This window comes from Dasypus novemcinctus, chromosome 9 (genome assembly GCF_030445035.2).
Source record: "Dasypus novemcinctus isolate mDasNov1 chromosome 9, mDasNov1.1.hap2, whole genome shotgun sequence".
NCBI classification, from domain to species: domain Eukaryota; kingdom Metazoa; phylum Chordata; class Mammalia; order Cingulata; family Dasypodidae; genus Dasypus; species Dasypus novemcinctus.
The window spans coordinates 100040319-100064143 of NC_080681.1; positions in this window are offsets into that span (position 1 = coordinate 100040319).

Genomic DNA, 23825 nt, shown 5'->3' on the forward strand with positions numbered 1-23825 from the left:
AGGTCTGTGGAGATGTTCATGAGAGAAGCCTTCCTGGAGCAGGGGAGAACGGAAGCCCTGAGCTAAATCTTGAAGGACAGAGAGATGAATACCTGAGCTGTTAGTTGAGCAATTCTGGATTGCTATGTTCATCAGCAAGTCTCAGTAGTATGTGTGCCATAACTCTTGGGTGCCTCTATCTCAAATTTAGATATCATATCATTTGTTTAACTTGCTGAATAAAGTAATTAGTACCTGGGAGCTTGCCTGCCTGGCAGAACATATTGGTGCAGCTAACGAAGTTTATGCCTTCAGGCCGTGCAGAGGAATTTGATTTAATTTGTCCCAAGGTTAGGGAAGACAATGGGGGACTCTGGCATCTCCTTCATCTCCGTCATGGAATAATTCATTGCAAGGGTGGAGGGAAGCAGCACTGGGCTATTTCTGCACTAATGGGACTCCAGAAGCTTTCCCACTGGAGTCTGACTTGCTGTATGGTTGCAGCCGAGCAGCTAGCTACCTTCCTTTCTGGGGAAAAGCTGTCTTTCAGAGTCACAAGGACTCAGCCTGGGGAAGGGACCCTTTCAAACCCATCTGACACTGGTGCCCCTGGAGGGGCTTTTGCCCACCAGACCATGACCTCCTTGGGGTAGGAACCTTATTCATCTTGGTGTCTCCGTCCCAGGTGAGGTATTAGATGGGACTTGACTTCCAGTCACTCCGTCTTGTCTCATCTTCGTGCTGTGATCAACCTTTTACGCTACACACAGCCTCTATTTCAGCAAGTCAACATCCTTTCTGCCCATGGCACATACCAGTCCCAGCTCTGTACTTTTCTTCATGGTGCTCCCGCCATATGATGCCCTGGTCTCCAACTTTGAAATCTTCCTGCCCTTGTAGTCTCAGTTATAGCCTTCCTTCCTCTGGGTCTTTCTTCCCTGGACTCTTCTAGATGGTATAGTGTTTGGGAGATTGTGTAGTACAGAGGTTTCAGGCAGACTGCCTGGATTCAATCATCAGCTCAATTGTTTATTTGCTATGTGACCTTGGGCAAGTTTCTTAAGCTCTCTTTGGCCTGATACCCATCTCTCAGATGGCAGTAGATAGGGTCTTGTGAGTATAAATGAGTTAATCCACAGGTAAAGTATGGAGAATAGTGCTGGCACCAGGGATGAGCTATCTAGAGTTAATCATTGTAAAGGTGGTCTTTCTTTCCATCATCTGTCTCCCAGGGACTTCCTACCTGCAGGACACAGCTGGGATGTGGACCCCGATTCTGCGTCTGCTGGCTCCTGGTCCAACAGTCAGGCTGGACCTTCCCTCGTGGGCCTTGAAAACCATTAGCAGACCTCCGTCAGTCAATAGCAAGAGGGGATGAAACAGGGCACGGAAGGGGGTGCAGGCCGGCCCTTTCTTTCTCCTGCCCATGACTCTCCCCCAGGTACTGGGTTAGATGTGAGGATGGTCTGTCCCCTTCCTTACCAGTTAGGGCAGTTGGGCTGGCCGGCCAGCATCTGTCTTGAGCTGGGTGCTTGTGGCAGATGCTGGTCTTCCAGTTAGAGAAAACCCCTCTAAGAGTGTGCTGTTCATGGAAGAGTCCATGAGCACCAGATGTCTTGCCCAGAGGAACATCGCGGGAGGCAAAAATGCTCAGTAAATGGTCATTAGTATAGATCTCTCTGGGTATGCCCCGGTCTAATGGTGAAGGGCTAGGTCTTCCAAGCTCAAGGAACTGGTGGACAAGGTGTGTGTGTGGGAAGACAAGCAGACTCAGAGGCACCATCCTTGTCTGTGGGTCAATGCGAAGCTCTCAGGGGAGGAGGATTAGGGCTTTTCCAGGGCAGAGCTAGGACCCAATGGAAAGAGGAGGCACACTTTTAGGCTCAATAGCAGGGTGACTGTTCTACCATGGAGAGCTGCCCAGAGGTGTCAGAGGTTTTGTAAAGTAATGAGCTCCCCATTCCTGGAGAGACTAAGTACAACCTTGGGCTCTGTTGTGTTGATAGCACTTAGTAAGATCTTGCTTTGTGCCAAGCCCTTTGTTATTTCATTTTCTCTTAATGACAACTTTATAAGGGTAGGTAAAATGATATCATAAATAAGGAAATTAAAGTTTAGAGGGTTTAGGTGATCCACCCATGTCAGATGGGCCATGGTTCAATTCTGCCTTGGTCATTTACTATATATATCTCTCTGGGTATGTTACTTTTGATTCCTTTAAGCCTGAGTTTCTGCACCTGAAACTCATAAGCACAGAGTACCCAGAAAATATGAGCTGTTGTTATCCTCAGATGAGGTTCTTCTCCTCAGGTGAACACAGCTGGCTTCAGCATCTCCTCTCTGACCAGGTTACTGTGGCTTGGGTCAAGTCAGGCCCTGGCCTCTTCTCTCACCTGGAGCCAAACATCTTGGCTGTACCCAGAATATTTTTTCAAAGAGTGTGCTGCAGGATATTAATAGGTATCCATGAAAAATTTCCCTCGATCAAAGCAGTTTGGGGAAAAATGGGTTAAACAAAGCTAACCGGTTATTTACCACAGGACTTCTCAGAGCTTTCAAAAGCCAGTGTGTATTATGAATCTCTGAAAGGAGGTTACAGTATGCAATAATCCACAAATCTTATTTTTTAAAAAATCATGAATCCTTATGTTTTTTGGTGGTATCATTGTCCAGGATCCTTTGCTGACTCTCTAGCCAGAATCTCCTGGGAAACTCAAGCCTCTCTGGCTCTCGGTAAGGGTCAAGGAAAGTAAACAAAACAGAAGGCTGGACAACTGCTCACATACAAGCAGAATCACAGAAGCTACCTGGAAAATGACCTTCCCCAACTTTTGGCCAGGTGTTTCTTTCATGTGGATATTCAAACAGGTGGGCCAGTGCTTGAGATGGATTCACTGGCACCTGGTAGGAGAAGTGACAGCCAGGTGCCATGCTCAAGATGTTCTTGGGCATATGGGCATACTATATCCTTTATGCCACTCAAGCCTGCCCCCATATGCATTAATTCTCAACCCACTATGCCAATGTCTCCCAAATCTGTTCCAGGGTCTCCTTCTCAGGGTATAAGAATATCAGGAGCATACAGTCTTTTCTTCTTTGTCATTTCTGGTCACCAAGATACTTATGGATTGAGATGTGTTCTTGGAGACAAAGATATTTATTAATTCTCCTGATTGAATACATTCTTTGTCTATCCAACATAACATAATAGATCAAATATTCCCAAGCATGCAATAGCCTTGCAGAACCTCTTACAAGGTACACTTCCTTTTCTTATTATCCAACTTAATTATTTCTCCCTATTATAATACAATACATTTTTCTCCTAATCACTGTTCCATTTGGGAACCATGTCTTGAAGACAGCTGGGGAAAAGGAAGTGGGGGACTTCGGGGTTGGGGGGAGGAGGGCTCCGTCTCTAGGCTTTGGCTCTGGCAGTGCTGAGAGGTGCCCCGTGGGGTAGCTTTCAGGCCAGTCAGGGTCCAGCAAGCCGGTACTGACCCTGTGGCCTCCCAGCCCTTTTGAAAAAGAAAAATGAGTCAGCATCAGCCACAGCGTAGCTTGCTTCCCTCTTAATCGGTGCCAGGGCCCCAGACACCAGGGCTGTAATTACTTATGCTGTCGAGAGAAGGGAGTTCTTAAAGTGATTTATCTTGGAGGCGTCGGAAAATGACAATTGCTCATCACTTAAAACAATGAGCCTGCCCGATGCTGACCACGTAGGTGTGGGCACGTGGAGGCAGCGGCGTTCGCATTCTGGGTGACTTCGTTGGCCGAGTTAATTACAAACTAGATCCCCAGGGAGGTCCGCTCCAGGGAGAGGCACCCCAAGGCATTTATTAGACAATGGTCAGGGCTATGCCTTCGATGTGGCTCTTCTGAGAGGGTTTTAAAAACTTCGATCAAACCTTTACTATGTCAGCTACTGTGCTGTTTTGTGTATATTGTCATGACAACTGCATGAGGCTGGTGTTACCTCCTGGGTGTGCTGAGCATTCCAGGGAGGCAGAGGTCCCCACAGCAGGACTACCCTGAAGGACCAAGAGAGCCTGTCACCAAGAAGACTGGCCAGCCCCGCCCGGGTACCTATGCCAGAGAGTTGAAAGCATGGCCCCAAATTCCAGAAGCAGAAGTGTGAACTGTGGCTGCCTCTCCCCCTGCATTTCACCCCCAGGTCATAATTGTCTCCTGGCCCTTTGCAGAGACTGACACCAAGGCTACAGTGGTCACTCTCACAGATGTAGCTCTGCCCTCAATGCACTTCTCGAAAAAGCAAACATGATAATCACACAAATAGCTATGCATTTAAATGATGATAAATGCTACGAGGAGGAAATGCAGAGGCTAGGAAAGCATGTAACTAGCGAATTTGGAAGAAGGGGCTGAGTGCAAAATCGTGCAAGGCCTCAGTCATCCTTCCTTTCTCCAGGCCCTGGCCACAGCCAGGTGTTTCTCAGTTTGGAGGGATGGTTAAGGGCTTGGTAGCAAACATTTTTAATACAACCCTTGTTTTCCTCTAATTGTTGGATGGCTAGGGGGAAAGGAGTCCAGGAACCTCTCTAATATTGAGGGGTCCAGGGACTCAATTACACTCTCCTCAATTTTAATGGAATACACCAGCCATTTAGATGGTGGTGCTGACTTAACCTCCATGGCGAGAATTTTGTGCTCTCTAGTCTTGTCTCTTTGAGTCCACCTGGTTTTTGTGTCTGGGTTTCCTGGAGCTGGATTCTGGCCCAGAGCATGTGGACGCCCCTTACTCTTTTACATCCATTCAAATTGCATGAGCCTGTCAATCCCTTTGCAGCTCATTATAGAAGGGACATCTCTTTCCTTCCCATTTAATCCCCCCAAGAATTCTGCCAAGGGAGGAGTCAGGGTCCCTGTCTTACAGATAAGGGAACTGGAGCTCACCCAGGGGAGCTAACTGGCCCAGGGCCACATGATGAAGAGTGTGAAGAGTGGACGGTCCAGGAACCAAGCTCAGGTTTCTATGATCTCAAAGGCCAGGCCATCATCTGCTGGGAGCCTGATCACTTTTTTAGTCAGGGTTCGCTCATTACTGGCGTCTGAAAGAAAAATGGGATGACCTGGAAAAAAAAGAGACAGGCTGCAGGAACCAGGGACACACTCACCTTTTTCCTCTCATCTGCTTACTTCCTTTCCTCCCACAGCGGGTAGGCTTTTTCCACTTGGCAGGGGAGGGGCCACCCACAGCTTCAACTTCCCATCCTGCCAGTTCTAAAACAACCACTCACCTTTCAATGTAAGGATCACTTCCTCAGGGAAGCCTTCTCAGACTCCAAGGCCAGGTCCCTGGTTATTTTCCTCCATTGCACTGATCTCAGTTTTTAATTATACATCTGGGTGGCTATTTGATTAATCTATGACTCCTCCATAAGACTTTAAACCTCATTAGGGCAGTGCTAACATCCCTGGCATTGCAGATACTTGTTGGATAAACTCAACAGGTAAAGAAGAGGGGGAAAGGTTTTTCTGACAGAGGAAATAACACATACAAAGATCCAGAGGAGAGAAAGAATGTGGTACTATAAAAGCAGCCTTGTCAAGAGGTAAGACTGGGCCAGAAGGCAAGAGATAGATCGTTAAGACGTTATGAACCTAGTTAAGGATTTTGGGCTTCCTGCCAGATGCAATAAGAAGCCTTTGCAAAGTTTCAATCAGGGCAGTGAGGAGGTGGGTATTTGTGTTTTAGCTGTAGCAAGGGTGAAGCTGGAAGCAGACAGGATGGTGGCAATAATGATGGAAGGACATGGATACATTTGGGAGAGAGAATACCCAGGGCTTGATGTGTATGTAGTGAGTTGGGAAGTTGTCAAGGATGATGCTGTAGCCCTGAGCCACTGGAGCAGGACTGTGATTGGCCCAGGCTAATTCACAGGGTGATACCTGAGGCCGGTTCTCCAGTGGCTCCTGACCTCCCACACATTTTGAAGGAGAAGTCCCCTGAACTCAGCTTCTGATGCTGCTTGTGTTTAGATTTGGTGGCTCCACCCAGTGTCCCCCTCATCAGGTAGAATTTATTTTATTACAGCCAGCATTATGGTCCAACTGTATGGCCACTCGAAGTCCCACCTGGGCCAGCTGCAGGAGATCAGGGCAGTCTTTGCTGAGTTGCAGTCAGAGAAAGACATTGTCATGTGAGGGAAACAGGGTCTGTACCTTCTCCAGTCCAGCTGAGCTGGGACAGGGCTTAGGAGAGCCTGAGAAGAGCCGGCTTGGGTTTTTTCATGCAATCCCAGATTTGAGCACCAGGGGACCCCCTTGAGTCTTGAAAAAGATGAGCATGGGCCAAGAAAGAACGTTGGGTTTCCTTTCCTTTGTCTTGAGTGCTTTAATAGATTCATGGGACTTATCACCTAGAGGGATAGTATGGGAGGCTTGTACTGATTGATCAATTAATGATTGACAGTCATTCATCCAACAAATAGTTAGCCTACCATGCTAGGCTCTGGGGGTGCCTTAGGAGTCAGGAGACCTGGATTTGCTACGAATCTGTCAGGTAACCTTGGCCAAGCCTCTTCTTCCTGGGTTAATAATCATAAAAGTCACACTTTATTGAACCCTTAACTTGTTCTAGGCACTGATCAGTTTAATCACTCACAACAGTCCTTTGAAGTAAGCATGATTATTCCCATTTTACAAATGAGGAGACTGAGTTTGGAGAGAAATAATAACTTACCCAAGGCCACATGGCCAGGAAGTATTGGCGCTATGGCTCCATTATACCATGTGGCATCTTGGCAGGGGCAGGGGAGGGGAGGGAGTTTGCCATGAAAGGGTTTTAAGTAAGAGAACAGCACAGTCAGAGTCTTGCATGGAGGATGGATTGAATGGTGAAGGACCAGATAGGAGGTGGTAGAATTGTCCAGGTCAAGGATAAGGGTGGAACTAGGGCAGGGGCCATGGGGTAGAGAGGAAGCAATGGCTATGAGCTACACTGGCAAGGACGCCTCCCTAGACTATGTGGTCTGTGTGAGTGGAGATTCTGTGGCTGGCAGGATGGTGGAGCCACCTGCAGAGACTGAAAGGAGTAGAGGAGGAGGTTTTAGGGCAGGGGTTCTTAACCAGGGGTGTGTGAGCTTGAATTGAACCTTCAAGAAAACATTGTTCTTATGGAGACATGTTGGTGTGGGTGTGATATATTTATTAAATAATGCACTGTATAGTGTGGACTTAGTAAGGGATCCGTGGTTTTCACCTGACTGGCAAAGGGTCCATGGAGCAAAAAAGGTTAAGGACCCCTATTTTAGGGGAAGGTGAGAGCTCTACGCCTAAAGGTGGCCCTGCCACGTCGACCTGTAGACTAGCCTCCGACCCGGGCAGCAGTACCTGAGAGGACCCAGATCTTCTCTGGTGTGAAATCATATCTTTCTTTAATGGCTTCCGGGGGAGGGGCCATATCTTCCAGTTAAGTCTTTAAGAATCATTTGAAACGGTGTGAGTGTGTGTGTTTATTTCTCAGCTTTTAACCTTGCCAACTTGTGCGCCTCTTAAATACTAATTACCTCTTGGGCGCTAACAATTATGCTTTCTCAAAACAGCCTCAGCAGCCCCCTCCTGTCTGCGAAAGGCCAAGTGTGTGGCTTTCCCTGTCTAGAAGGTCTCTGGACAGTGTCCTGGGAGAATTAGCCAGGGAGGGCGAGGCTCCGGGAGTGGACAAGGTGACTCCAGGCTGGCAGCCACGGTGTCTCCACGGCGGAGCCCTGGTTCTGGAGGCAGAAGATGCTGCAGTGCGCCGCAGGCCTGCCGCCTGCCCTCAGGCCTAATGAGAAGAGGCAGGCCAGCCACAGAGCCTGCTGGGTTGGGGTGGGAGTCTGCGGGGGCCCCGGGCAGACCCTCCCCTGGGGAGACTGACAGCCCCATTGGCTCTCAGTGCTGGAGAGGAAACGAGGGACAGAGCACATGTGTGGTCACTCAGTTCCCCTCTCCCCAAAACTGACTGGTTCTTAGAGCCATCTTCCCTGTAGACAGCACAGCAGTGGGGGACAGAGCGGGGCGTTCGAGAAATGTGCACAGTCAGGCCTGTCCTTTAAGGGCTGAGGTGCAGGGACCAGATAAGTGTGGGAGGTGATAACCAAAGCTTCACCCCCAGACCCTAGTACCCCATGCCATGTGGTGTAGATTCGTGGTTGAAACCCCTTTGGAATCAGGCAAGCCTTGGTTCAAATTCCAATTCCAGGGAAACGGACTTTGGCCCAGTGGTTAGGGCGTCCGTCTACCACATGGGAGGTCCGCGGTTCAAGCCCCGGGCCTCCTTGACCCGTGTGGAGCTGGCCCATGCGCAGTGCTGATGCGCGCAAGGAGTGCCGCGCCATGGCAGGGGTGTCCCCCGCGTGGGGGAGCCCCACGCGCAAGGAGTGCACCGGTAACTAGAGCCGCCCAGCGCGAAGGAGGGAGCAGCCTGCCCAGGAATGGTGCCGCCCACACTTCCCGTGCCACTGACGACAACAGAAGTGGACAAAGAAACAGCAAAAAGACACAGAAAACAGACAACCGGGGGAGGGGAGGGGAATTAAATAAATAAAATAAATAAATATTAAAAAAAAAATTCCAATTCCATTTCTTTTGGGCTGCGTGGATTGTAGACGAGTTACTATGAAGTTTAGTTTATGCAAAAAGGGGGATAATTACAGAACTGATTTTCTAGAACGGTAACAATGAGTCCATGAGATTTTGCATGAGAAGCACTTAGTGCTGGGCACAGAGGAAGCATGCTGAAAATCCTCCTCCTCGTCATTGTCACCATTGCCACCATCATCATCATCACCATAATCCCTAGCTTCTGGCCCCCAACCCAAGCTCTGTTTCAGCCTGAATATCCTGCTTGCTCCCCAGTGCTTCCTACCCTGTTCTTTCCTACCCTAACCATTATCTCCTGTCCTCCTTGACCTGACAATTCACTCACCAGCCCCAAGGCAGAAAAGGATCACTGGAGAATGGTGTGATAAAGGTTGGCATCATCGGTGTGTGGTCCGAGCCTAGGACCTGGCCGATGATTGAAGCTTGCCTCCTGCATCTTCAATGGTCCATGCATTGGGACTTGTTTTTCTCTAGAGAGGAATTGAAGTAATGGTTAAGAACTTGGACTCTAATGTCTGACTACCTTCTACCTCAAGGGCCAGCAAACTATGGCCTGTGTGCCTGCTGCTTATTTTTATAAATAAAGTTTTATTGGAACTTAGCCACACCCTATTTATTTACATATTGTCTATGGGTGCTTTCCCACTACAATCGCAGAATTGTGTAGTTGCAATAGAGACTATATGACTTATGAAGCTGAAAATATTAAGCCTACTATGAAAATATTTATGGATTGAACTTGGGCAAATGTCTTAACTTCTATGCCTTGCTTTCCCTTTTATTAATTGATTATGGTACCTTCCCCTGTTCCATATAGTGCTGCATTGGCTACTACTACTCTTTTTTTTTTTTAAAGATTTATTTTATTTACTTCTCTCTCCCTACCCCCTCGTTGTTTGCACTTGCAGAGTCTGTTCACACTTGCTGATTCTGTTCATCTTCTTTGTTTCTTTTAGGAGGCACCAGGAACTGAACCTGGGACCGCCAATGTGGGAGGGAGGCACCTAATGGCTTAAGCCACCTCTGTTTCCTGCTTTGTCTCTTGTTATGCTTTTCCTCTTTTGTCTCTTGTTGCGTCAGCTTCCCATGCCTGCCTGTCATGCCAGCCTGCTGTCTTCTTTAGGAGGCACCAGGAACCAAACCATGGACTTCCTATGTGGTAGGCAGGAGCCCAACTGCTTGAGCTACATTTGCTTCCCCACTACTACTCTTATGATTACACCAGCTATAGTCAAACTCCATGGACCCAGAGCCATGTGCTCTCAGCTGGGGATGTAATCAGGGCAAAAGTCCCTGTTCACAGCTCTGCTCACTTAGAGCTGATAGCCTAGATGAAGGAACTCAGCCTTTCTAAACTTACAGCATCTTCCTGCCTGAAAAGACTTCCCTTGGCTACTTCTGGTTTGCATAGATAGGTGTGCGGTGCCTGTCTCATTTTTATTTCAGGTTACCATGCCCCAGTCCACTCCATTCTATTAAAAAACTATTTATTGAGAACCTACCATGTGTGCAGAGAGTCTAGGGCTGGGCATTGAGGAGGGGCTGGGGAGAGAAATATGACATCATCCCTGCCCTCACTCCATCATTCTCCTTCTACTCCTTATGTAACTGGGGTGCCTGGTAGGGACTAGGACCTTACAGTTTTTGAAGCTGAAAAACTTTATTTTAAAAATTATTTAAGGCTGGAGACTGGAATTTACCTTTAGGGCAGACTGTCTCTTTGTTCTTGGGAGAACTTCTTGAGTAGGCCCTTTTAGTTATGTAAATGAAAAGTAAGTACTCTCTGGTTCTCAGAGACCTAAATACAATTGCTTTAGATGGAAACATTAGGTGTACAGCTTAGAAATGTAAATCAGGAGTGTATCTGAGCAGAACCATGCCTCTGCAAATTATGTCTCCTTTAGAGAAATGTTTCCTTTCTAATTCTGGATCGAGCCTGCCCTGTGCCTGTAAATTGTTGCATTTATACAAAGTTGGAGCGATTTTTCTGTGAGCAGTTATTGGAAGGGAACGTGGAACTGGAAAGCCAGAGAACCCAGAAAGAATGCACAGCCTGATCTTCCCGTCACTGTTGGGGAAAGCATGTGCAGAGGGCCTGCGCTGCCCTGGGCCAGCACAACCTGGTTGTACTGTAGGGGATGCAGACTTTAGGAACAGTGCGGTGGGATTCTGGCGTGGCTGAGTTGTTGGGACCCTGAGGCCAGGCCTCCCTGCTGTGGGTGGTAGCTCTTAGTGTTAACACGTTGGGACAGGATTTGAAGGCTTGGGAGGCAGATCTGGGCTAGGGTGAGGGAAGACCAGGCCCCAGGCAGTAAACTGATCCAGTGAGTTTTGAGATCAGCTTGAGAGTTCCAAGAGTGGTCACGTCTAGTAGCAGCTCTGAATTATGTTTTCTGCTGTACTTCCCTTTCCTTAGTCCCAGACCTTCAGAAAAGTCTTGCTGTTCTTAGCAGTGATGTAGGCAATGGTGGAGTGCTGGGGAGGGGTGGCCCATGCTTCAGAAGGAGTAGCCAAGTCCCGAGTGAGGGGTCAGTGGTGGCCAAGAGGGGAGGATAGCTGGGCTCAAGCAGCCTTGTGACTTCACTGGGGACCTTGGCAGCAGCGCCGCCACATGGCAGTGAGCAGACAAACCAAGGGGCTCGTTCTGGAACACTGGGGTATTCTCAGAAATACCTGGATGATGGGGTAGGTAATTTCCAGCAGTGACACCATGTTCTTCTTTACTAAGCCATAACGACCCACCTATCACCCTCCATTTCTTTGCCTGTTAAACAAAATCACCTGGTAATGATCTGTGCACTTCCTTTTGTCTTAGAACATTTCACCATCACCTTTCTCTTAGATGTCACATAGGATCTATGTAAATTTAATATCTGTTTGGCCTGTTGATGTTGGACATGACAGGGAGTGCTAAAATATCACCACCTGTGACAGGTGCTGTCTAGAACAACCCAAATCCTTTAGTACTTACGAACAGGTGCTGCAGGTCACAGGTGCCAAGAGTTCATGAGACAAAGGGTGAGAAGGAACCTTCCAGGATGAGCAGCTCTGAAATAGAAGCAATGGTCAGAATGGCAGGTGGATGTCTTAGTCACTGTCATGGTGGTGACGGGGGTTAAAATTGAAGGAGATTGTGAAACGTTGCAATGGGAGAGAGGCTTTCTACTTCCCACCTACGCATCTGCTGAATGCCCAGTTTTGAGTTAGACAGGCAATATCTCTTTTCTAGTTCTATGATGGCTCATTCAATAAAATCTCCTAGGCGTCTGTGAGCTGGATGCCCAGCCACGTCTGCTGGTGCTGGTACCAGGGACATTCTCCCTGGGGGAAATCGGAGCTGCTGTCAGGGCAGGAACTAGCAGCATGTAGGGAGGCTGCAGAATAGAAGAAGCAAGGCCCCTCTGAGGGGACCTAAATAAGAAATGTTCAGAGAAGTGACTGCAAGGAGAAAAACATTTAGGGCATGAACCAACCATTTTGTGCAACTTCAGAGCCCTTGGAGGTACCATCTTCTTCACAAGTGGGTTGCATGAATCAAGACTCACTATTTGGGTTAATTCAGGTCAACAGCCTGCTCTTACACAACTTGGTGCCAGGTTCCTGTTGGTACATAATGTGTGCCAGCTCATATCTCTTATGACTTGCACCAGTGGCCCCTGTGCCAGGAGGGGCTTGGTATCCTCCCAGTGACTCTGGAATGACTATTCAAGAAGACTCCCAAAGTACCCAAAGGAGAATGGCATTAACAGGCTAAAAACCCACGTGGTTGGAGAGAAGATTATCTATACGTCATTGGTCCTCTATACATATATATATAAAATGATATATACATCATTTTGGTCCCCAAAAATAACTGGGACAGCAAGCCCTGCACTTTGGAGCTGGATGTCTGCAATTCCAGGGAGAAGGAAGCTAGGCTGAACAAAAGGAGAGATGGATGGCTTTGCTCCGCCCACAGGGCTGCTACAGGGCCAACAGCATTGTTTGTTTGTTTGTTTTCCTTTCAGGAAAGAATGGAGGCAAAAACAAAACCTACAACTTTTCCCTTGAATAGGAATTGAGTTTTCCAGAGAAGGATTTTTAATAACTTTCACTCAGGAAGTCTCTGTTACCAATGAAGACTTAACAAAGTTAATTAGACTAAACAGCAATTACCGTGTCTCCTCATTGTTCAATTATCTGCTGAACTGGTGTTTCCTGATTAATTTTCTGATTAAAATGTATTAAACTGAAAAGACCAGCAAACAGGTCCTGACAGGTTCCTAAAGAAGGAGGGAGGGGAGCTGCAGCTGCCTGCCCAGGGCAGTGGGCCTGGGGTCTCAGGTTGTTTTCTCTCTTCCCAGCTAGGGGTCATGGGCAGGTGAGGGGACCAGCGAAGGGAGGAAGAGCCCTTCCCTTCCACGTCCCACAGGTACATACCTATCACCATCTCCACTCAGACCCCTCTTTCCCTGAAGCTGGGTTCCCTCCTCCAAGGGAGGGGCCCCCGGTGCTGCGGGGCAGAAGTCTGTGAGCCATCCTCTGCCTCCCTCACCCCCTCCACACTGTCACTCCCCTCCTTTGCCTGCTCAGAATCCATCATCATCATTTCCTTATAAATACTATTTATTCCCCTGTTCCATCCTTTCCTGGTAGTACCCTATTCTTGCCCATTGCTTGTCCCTGAATCTGCACCCGAGCCTCTGAATCCTGCTGGAGAAAATCCTGTTAGTCCTGCAGACTGGTCCTTGACTCCTGACCACACCCTCAGTGGGCATTTGGCCCTGCCCAGCAATGCCACAACATCCCCCAAGCCCCCTTTCCCTCCTGGAGACCGCAGCCTCTCTCCTCAAACCACCTCAAATCACCACCGCACCTCTGCTCCCTCACGCTCGACTGCTGACCTTGCTTATACTTCATTGAGACAGAAGCAATCAGACAAGAAGTTCCGTGTCTTCCCATCACTAAACCAACAAACCTCCCCCTGTTGCAATAGAAAACGTGTCTCTACTCTTTACAGAGGCCGACCCCTCCACTCGGCCTCCCTGTCCCTTTGTTTCTCACCTTGACAAGGACTTTGCTTCTGTAAATATCCTCTTTCTTTCCTGCATCATCAGTTTTTCTCCTCTCAACTGGATCATTCCCATTAGCATACAAAATGCGGTAGTACCTCTCATCTTAAAAAAAAAGAAAACTTCCCTTCAAAGTCTGCATATATGCTGTAGTTGTTCTTTTGAATGTCTGGTATGTTTCAAAATAATAAAAAAAGTAAAAAAAAGTGTTCCTTCCCTTGACCCTGCCTCCTCCTCCTGTGTTTCTCCATTTTTTCTGCTGTTTCTCTCCCTCTCTGTCTCTCTCTCACACACACACATGCACACACACACACATATGCCCCTCTTCAAAATTGTTTGGAGACTTTTTTTTCACCTCCATAGCTCTCATTCTCTCTTCCACAACTTGAATTTGGCTTCTGTCTCCACTGCTCCACTGAAACTGCTCTTGTTCCGGTTAACAACAACTTGTGTGCTTGCCAAATCTGATGGTTCTTTCTTGTTTCTCATCTTAACCTCTCAGCGGCAAACAACACTGTCGACCTACTTCTCCTTGAAGCACTTTCTTTCCTTGTGTTGGCCTGGCTTTCCCCCTACCTCATGCACTGCTCCTTCTCCATCTGTCTTGCTTATTCTTTCTCCCCTATTCAACACCTTACCCCAGGGAATCTGGACCCTCTTTTTCTCTTTTCTTTCTATACTCTCTTTAGCTAACTTCCTAAGACTCATGGCCTTAAACACCTTCTATAAGCTAAATGACTCATACATTTGTATCTGTGGCCTAGATCTTGTCCTTGAGTTCCAACATGAATGTCCAACTTGGAGCTCAACATTTCCACTTGGATGTCAATGGGACATTTCTATTTAAACCCATCCAAAAGTGAACTGATCTCCCTCCACATCTAACCCAAATCTGCTCCCCTCATTGTTTTTCATACCTTAGTAAATTTTTAACATAATTGCTCAGGTAAAAAAAAAAAAAAGTGTGGCATCTCTCTAAAGTCCTCTCTTGCTCTCACACTCACAAAAACCAGTGAGTGCTCTTAATTATCTCCAAATCATATCTCTATTCTGGCTACTTCTCTCCATCTCTACTGCTACCATACCGAGCAAAGTCATAGTCACCTCTTTGGGGACCAATAACTTCTAAAAGGTTTCTGCCTTCTACTCTTCTTCCCCAGAACACTTTCTCCATAGAGCGGTGTATCAGTTATCTATTGCTGTGTAACAAACCACCTCCAATCTTAGAGGTGTAAAACAATTATATTTTCATTTGTTTACAATTCTTTGGGTCAGCAAAGTGAGCCAGGCTTGGCTGGTCTTCTGGTCTCACTTGGGGTTACTCATTCTGGTGCAGAAGGTGGGACAGCTCAAGGTAGTTTCATCTTCTAGCCTGAGCATTCCTGTGTCAGGGCAGCAAGAGAGTAAGAGTGAAAGCTGTATGGTGTTTCAGTTGCGATCTATCTTCGGAACTCCCATGACATCACTTCCACCAAATTCTATGGATCAAAGCAAGTCATAAGGCCAGCTCTGTTTCAAGTAGGTGGAGAAATAGACTCCACCTCTTGATAAGGAGAGTGGCAATATCACACTGCAAAGGGTTTTGCATACAGGGATTGGAGGAAATTGTAGTCATGTTTTACAACCTCCATAAGCTGCCAGAGGACAGGTTCTAAAGTAGAAATAAGAGCATATTGCTCACCTGTGTATGATCCTCCTATGGCTTCCTACGGCTATAGAAAAAAACAACAACCTAGTGCTCTGCCAGCTCTTCATGATCTGGCCCCTGCCTACCTCTTTAGTTTTGTTCACTCACCTCTACCATTTGACCACTCTGCTCTAGCCACTGGCCTCCTCTCCTGACTATTTCCAGACTCAGGAGCTTTCCTTCTGTCTGAAGCACTCTTCCTTAAAACTTCATCCATCTTTTAGACCTCAGCTCAAGAGTCAGTTCCCCAAAGTCTTCCTGAATTATGCAAGCCAAAGTAGTCTCCCCCTAGCTCTACTTCAAAAGTCCCTCTCTAACCCATTACCTTGTATTATTTTTCTTAATTATAATAACTCACACTTACACAGTGCAGAACTGGCCAGGTGCAGTTCTAAGCACTTTACCTATATTAAATTATTTAATCCTCACAACCACCCTCATTTTGCAGATATTACTAATGGCAGGAACTATTAATGTCCTCATTTTGCCGTGGAGGAAATTACGGCACAGGAAAATGAAGCTACTTGCCTATACCCACACAGCTTTATCATACTTATTTTTGTTTGCTTGCTCATCATTTTTTTACCTCACCATTATATAAGTTTCATGGGGGTCGAGATATTGGCTCCTTTGTTCTTGTTACATCCCCAGTGTCTAGAATAGTGTTTAGTACATATTAATAGTAGATGTTCCATAAATATTTTTTGAATAAATGAATAAACCTTCTGGTCCAAACTTTGTCCACCATTCTTCCTACCTCTTGGTTTCAGTCATCTTTCTCTATCTATATTTATACCACATAAGTAAAGATAATCTCTTATCTGGTTCCTTATAACCTCCTCTGTAGGTTCAGTCTGAACTCGTGGCAAAGTGAGCAAGCCAAAATGAAAAATTTGGCCACGTTTTCCTTCTGTTTAGAAACCTTGTACAGCTTGCAATTATCCTTACAACAAACTGCCACTACTTAGAAAGGCCCACATGACCCTTCCTGATTAGGCTCCTTTCTGCCTCAGGAATGATCAAAACTGCATGCACAGGAATAAACCTGGGAGATCAAACTCTCCACTGCTCCCCAAATTTCAAGCTCCTTCCCACATCCATGCTCTGGTTGAGGGTACCTCTCCTCTCCTTCTCCATGCAGACTCCTTTTCATCTTTTGAAACCCAGTTTAAATGTCCCCTGTTTATGGATCTTAGTTTGACTCATTCTTCCATGTATACCAAAGATATTGATTTATTTTTTTGTGTATCCATCCGTTTGCTCATTCAGCAAACCTTTATGGAACACAGACTTCAGAAGCTCAATCTATGGCTTAGAGGCTGTTTTGCATTTATTCCTTTGCGTGTTTGTTTCCTGGTTTATACTGAAAGTCTCTGCAAGGCAGGATCCAGCTCTCATTTGGCTTTATATCCCTAATGCCTGGATTAAGAAATGTTTGCTGAATAAATGAAGACAATTATGAAACAAACAAGCACAGACTATTGGGAGAAAACCTAAAGTGTACCAAACCCATATCTGGAAGATCAAGGAAGACTTCCTAGGGGAGGTGATGGGTGATCTGAGATTTACTTATTTCTTGCCTGTTTCCCTTCAGATTGTGAGATTCTTAGAGGCAAGGATTTTGTCTTACCCATATTTTTATCTGGGCCAGAACATGTAAGTTATCTCAAAAACTATTTTGTGAATAATGAATATCTTTTCTCTTGTACCCTATTCCTGCATCCTATCCCATACTCAGTTTTTAAGGCAGTTCAGTAATTCAGTTTACCTACAGTGTCTCTCATTTAAAATGAGGCCTAGTTACACTGCACAAAACAAAGACACAATTTACATATCTACCAGGAACGATCACATTCAGACTGGAACCACGTGGCACTTTGCCTTTGGACTCTTCATAATTCAGGAAACATCCCTAACTCCAGAGCTGGGAGGGAGGGCTTTGTCTTATCAACTCTGCCACTGAGTTGGCATTTTAAACTGGTCCCTGGCATCTGAGCCTAAGGGTTTTTACTGGAATCAGGAGGCTGATTAGTTGCATGCTTACCCCGCCCCCCCCCTTTCTTCCCTCCCTTGCGTTAACTACATAGGCATCTGTCTACCCTGCCAGATTACAAGCTCCTTTAAGGCCAGAGACCATACCTTCGGCTTGTTTGTATTCCCCACAGTGTCTGCCACACCGCAGGCAGGCATCAATAAAGGGCTGTTAAATAAATAAATAAATAAAGAACCCTCACTGAACGATTTATCCTAATTAACTCCTCTGAAGCAGTTCCCTCAGGATGAATTCAATATGTGGTTTCTCCCATCTTCAAAAAGTCTCACCCTCTAGCTACATCAAATTACGGTTATTCTGGTTTCTACACCATTGGTCTTCTCCATAAGCTTCCTGTGCATGTCTCTCCACCTAAACCTGCAGTGGTCTGCTTGATTCTGCACCCATGCACCTACTTGTTTCCCAGTTGGATTCCTTTGCATGCAGGTCTGGTCTCTTTGGCCCCTGGCAGTAATAACTGCCATGTGACTGAGACATGACTGCGTGATGTCTTAGGCTAGGAACCTGGGACAACCTGAGGATATTTTATGCAAAGGGATGATTTATCACTGGGGCTCCAAACCCAATGTGGCTCATGAGTTAGTTAGCATTGGCCACAAAGAGACCACCTTTGTCATAGCTGTGTTGACATCAATGGCCTAAAATGTTTTGATCTGATTCATTTTCTTCCCCCTAAAGCTTGGACCCAAATCTCAGTCTTACCATTTCACTGGGAGGAAATATTAGCCCAAAGCTTCAATGTCTGTGAGTGGAACCAGAAGAAGGACCAAGACGTGACTGATCTTGATTCTTTGAGCTGAGCTGGTCTAGAGCACTGACTGGGGCTCCTCACCCCCTGGAAGTTTCCTTTGAGCTCCTCTTAAGTTTGTGGGAGAAGAAAGAACATGCATAAAATAGCCACACCCCTGTTTCTTGACTCTGAGAGGCTGCATTCAGTGGGACTGTGGTCCAATATGTTGGCCAAGAATGTGAGCACAGCAGAGTGGCACAGGTGAGCAAAGTGGGTTGGAAAGGTAGAGGTTTCTCAGACTCTCCCTAGAACCCAGCATCTTCCTTCCTACCACTTCTAGGTTTTAGGCCCAATTCATTCCTGAGTAAGGGGAGCTTTAAGGAGCCCCATTTTGGATTTAGCAGTCAGTCCCATCTTGAACAGAAACCTGCTTCATCTTAAAACCAAGCCCCTTTGTAGCCCTGCTATCTGGGGCTTATTTAAGATATTCCTCCCTCCTTATCTTGTATTCTGGCCTTGTACTAATCCTATTAATATTGGGGACTTACGTGGCTTAGACCATCCTTGCAGGCTTGGGGTCTCTATCTATGAGCCTGGGGCCCTGAGATCTTAAACTGCCTTGTTCTCTGACAGTTTCTTTGCATTTGCCCTTTCCACTTACCTGGTGAAGAGCTTATTGTCTCCCAAATCTTCTTGTGGCTCTCTCTAAGCCAAACTCAGCATGTAAATGCATTACCTCCCCCCAACGTGGGACATGACTCCCATGTGCTGAGAGATTACTTCCAATCACTAACTGGTGATGCAACTAGAAAGAGACCTTGAATGAAAGGGGGAGATGGTAAAGATAAATGAGTTTATATGGCTAAGAGTCTTCAGAAATGAGTTGGGAGGTCACCAGAGGGGTCACGCTTATGCACACCTGATCTGGATCCTAGAGACAGCCAAAGTAGATACAACCCCAGGTACTGGTGCTCCTGAGGACTATGGAGACACACAGGATCCACAGTCATGGAGGATGGCTCTGGAGTTCAGTGCCTTGTCAGTGGGCCCTACTTTGGAATTTGTGTTCCTGAGTGTGACTGAGTTAGACTCAGATGTGAACTTTCTACACATTCCTCTTCTGTCACTTTTACTGAACCTGTGGTTGGTGCTGGGGTTAGTGTATGCTCCGGAGACTTGAATCTCTGGGCTGGCCATGTGCCAGCTGGGCCTTACGCCTCAGCAGAGTTGTAACACCTACCCTCTGGTTTGTTGGACTTACCCAGGTCAGCTAACAAGGAAGTGAAGATGGTCAACTACCACACCAGGGAACCGAGGGTGCCTACAGCTGCAAGCAGGAGAATCACATTCATCAACCATATGGGATCTAAACCACCTCTTGATTTAGAGGTGGAGTGGACATCACTATCCCAGGGTCCACAGGATGGAGGAATAAAATATGGATTACAGTGGACTTACTGGTGTTCTACTATAGAACTATTGTGAGTAGTAATAGAAGAAATTGTAGCTTTGATGTGGAGAAAGTGGCCACGTAGTCGCTGAGGGCAGGGAGAGGGAAGAAGAGATGTGATGTGGGAGCATTTTCGGGACTTGGAGTTGTCCTAAATGATATTGCAGGGACAGATACTGGACATTATATATCCTGCCATAACCTACTGAATGGACTGGGGGAGAGTGTAAACTACAATGTAAACTATTATCCATGCAGAGCAGCAGTGCTCCAAAATGTATTCACCAAATGCAATGAATGTGCCACAATGGTGAAAGAGGTTGTTGATGTGGGAGGAGTGTTTGGGGGTGGGGGGTGGGGTATATGGGAACCTGTTATATTTTTTAGTGTAACATTTTTTTGTGATATATGTATCTTCAAAAAAATACAATAAAAAACAAATAAAGAAAAAAAGAAAAATAATAATTTAAAAAATCTTGTGGCTGAACTTCCTTGGGCAGCTGGTCTTGAACTTGCTAGCCCTTCTTTAGATCCTGGGGCACCATGGGCATAGAGTGACTTATTTCAATCAGCTTCAGCTGGGCTCACCTTCTAACCCTTGCCTCATCACAGCTGATGTGACAGTCTTCAGGCTCCAGCCTCTTCCGGTCCTATCCAAACCTCCTGAGTTCCAGACTCCTTTGCTGATTGATCTTACATGATGACTAGCTAGGTTAAGACACAACTACTCTGCTACTGATCATTGTTGTTCTATGTTTAGTGTCACCAAGGAAGCAGCTTAAAGTAATGAAGGGCTCTGTTTTTTCCAGCATTATTGATTTCCTATCAGTCATTAGTCCTCAAAGATAAAATATTTAAGAGTGGACTCCAACTAAATCATAATAGGAGTAGGTAGTAATGACCCGAGTTAAATGGAATAAAATATGATTACACTCTGTTATTTTAAATTTATGTCTAAATAACCTAATTGTGTTTTAGAGATAAGTAATTTTTCTTTGCTGATGACTTGTTTGACAAATATAAAAAAGGTTAAAAAAGTGAATATCTCTTTCATTTTTGCAATCATTCTTTCATACACTTATTCATTCTACCAAACATCCTGTGAGTGCCTAGCATGTGGCAGACACTAGATTAGGTGTTCAAGATTCAAAGCTAAATACTGCTATCCCCCACCCCCACCCCTTTGAACATGGTCTGGACCTTGTGAATCACTTCTAACAAACAGAAGGAAGAGAAAGTGATGGGATGTCACTTCTGAGATTAGGTTAGTTTCCATCTTGGGCACCTTCTCTCTCTCACTTGCTTTGAGGGAAGCCACCTGCTAAGTTGTGAGCTCTATGAAGAGACCCATGTGGAGAGGAAGTGATGTCTCCAGCCAATAGCCAGTGAGGACCTGAAGTCTGCAGACAACCATGTGAATGAGCTTGGAAGGAGATTGTTGGGGATTGAGTCATGTCCCACAAAAGATAAGTTCAAGTCTAAATCCGTGTTCCTGTGGGTGTGAATAGGACCTTTGAAGATGTTATAATCAGTTAAGGTGTGACCAAACTAAATGAGGGTGGGCCTTAATCCAATATGACTGAAGTCCTTATAAGCAAAGAAATTTGACAAGGAAATAGAAGCCAGAAGTCAGCATAAATCAAAGGAAGAGATACCAGGAGAGAGAAATTGTCATGTGACACAGGATTTTCAGAATGCTACAGACTCTGGGAGGAGGTAAGCCCTGCTGCTACCTGGATGTTGGACTTCTAACCTCCAAAACTATGAGATAATAAATTACTGTGGTTTAAACTAACCAGTGTTTGATATTTGTCATAGCAGCACTGGCAAACTAAGACATAGATTTTCTGAGCCCACCAAAAGTCATGTGAGTGAACCTGGAAGCGGGTCTTTCCCCACTGAGCCTTGAGATGGCTGCATCCTCAGCTGATACCTTGCTTGCAGCATGGTGTGGTATTATGAGCCAGAGCTAAGCTGCACATGGATTCCTGATGCACAGAAACTGAAATTATAAATGTTTGTTTTCTGCTGCTAAATTTTGGAGTAATTTGTTACCCAGCAATAGATAACTAATTCAACATGGTGCTTTGGTGGAGAGATGAACTGTGTACTGTAGGAATATAGAGGCAGGAGTGACTAAATCTGCATGGAAAAGGTGGGCAAGACTTCCCTGTGGATGGATGATCTTCTAGCTGGAAAGGATAGGTACAGATAATGGATAGTGACCCATTCTGTCTTTCTCTTCCCCTTATCACCACTGCAAAGTATCCCAGGTCATTCCCCCATGTCCTTCCTGCCTTACAAAGAATCTGAGCCATGTTGCATAGATCTGGTCTAATGCACTAATGGTAATGGCCTAAAAGAGATGCTAGTGGCCCTCTTTTCCCACACCTCTCCTTCAGCCACAGTGGACTGGCTCTGTCCAGGCAAATTTCACCTGGATCACTGGATCCCAATCTAGCTGTCTTTTCCTCCAAAAGGGATCTCGGGCATTTTGTTTTTCATTTGCAAAGTCTCTGCTCAGCATAGCTCTGCACATGTCCCTGTATCCTCCACAATTAAAAATGACACAAAAGTAAAGGAGACACACAGCTCTTTGAAAAAGCTTCCAGATCCAAACTTTTTAATGAAGACAGAATATAAAGAGCCCGTCTTATCTTTTAGATGTGACTCCCATGTGCTGTAATCAAGCAGAATTAATTAAAAGCAATCAAGTTGTGAGTTGGCATGGGGGCCTGCAGCACCAGTCTTTCATCTTAGCCACAAGAGTGGTGTCTCAAGGGGTTGGGGCCTTGGGCAGGAGAGTGGAGTGGACCCAGCACTGGGAGGAAAACCAACTCACTCAACAAGCTTGTAATGCCAGGGCGTGACCTGTGCTGCTGGAGGGAGTTCAGTCCGACCCTAAGAAGCATTTTGGCAATGTTGTGGGTGAAGGGTTTGATCCAGGGTTTTCTCAACTTCTCAGTCTCTGGAGATTTAGGGCCAGATACTTTCCTGTGGGGGACTGTCCTATACATTGTGGGATATTCAGCAGCATCCCTGGCCTCTACCCACTAGAAGGTAGCACCTCCTAGTTGGGACAACTATAAATGTCTCTAGACATTACAGAATGTCCCCTGGGGGACAAAATCATCCACTGAGAACCACTAATCCAGACTAGAGTTTCCTTCAATAAAGGTGCATTGTGTCACCTGGACCAGGATACCTTTCAGTCATTGTGAACTTTGGGGGTGCTGGGGTAGTTTAATGATGACAAAGATCCTCTGGTTTGCAATAACAGGAATTTTAATTGTCCTGGTGGGTCCAAGGAGACAGTAACATGGAGGCAGAGGATGTGAAACCTCAATTCTAAAGGGGAAACTCTCACCAAGACTTATATAGAGTTCAGGAAATCCATTTTCCAGGTCATATTCTACAATTACCAAACACTTCACAATCTGTCCTAATGTCAACCACCTCCTTATACTCCCAATATATAGCAGTGAATGGGGGTGGTAGGGTGATGGTAGGGAGACATCAGGGGACTTTTACTCTCAATTTAGTTAAGTTTGTTCTCACTGGCCCCCTTCTGCCTCTTTGCTCACAAAGAGTATCTCATGGGATCTTGGGCTCTTTGGCACCTCTGTCATACCCAAAGGATATAAATTTTGTTTGACTTTTGGACACCAACTGTATGATTTCGACAGTCCCCTCCTTGTCCAGAAACAGTAAATTAGGCAAATGAAATAATATCCTATATAATAACCAGAAGGGAAGTGAAGAGCATGCTAAGGCACCAACAGAGTTCAGGCTTTCACCTATTTATTGGGTAAAGATAGACAGAAAGTTGAAACATGGCTTAATGCAGGACAGCAGGGGCTGAAGCCTTGCCTAGTCCTAATGAAAAAAGGAGGAGGAGTTTTTACCCATGCTTATTTGGTGCTGCTTAAGTGGAGAGTCTATCATAACTCCCCTCTTCCCATGATTATCTTTTTAAGTCTGTCCATCAGACTGGACACCAGTTGGATGGGGGAGGTGTGAGACCATCCTTTCTGGATATTGACAGGAGGAATGAGTGAGCTTTGAAATCTACCATTTTTTGAACCCCCATTATGTGGTAGGCACTGTGCAAATATTTCAATTATCCTTACCACTCTGAAAGATGACTGTCATTCTTCTCTTTTACACTGAAGGAATCTGAAGCAATTAGTAAGTGACAAAGACAGGATTCAAACTACATGCACTAACTCCAAAATTTATGACCTTTCTTCTTTATCAGTTCCTTTCATCCA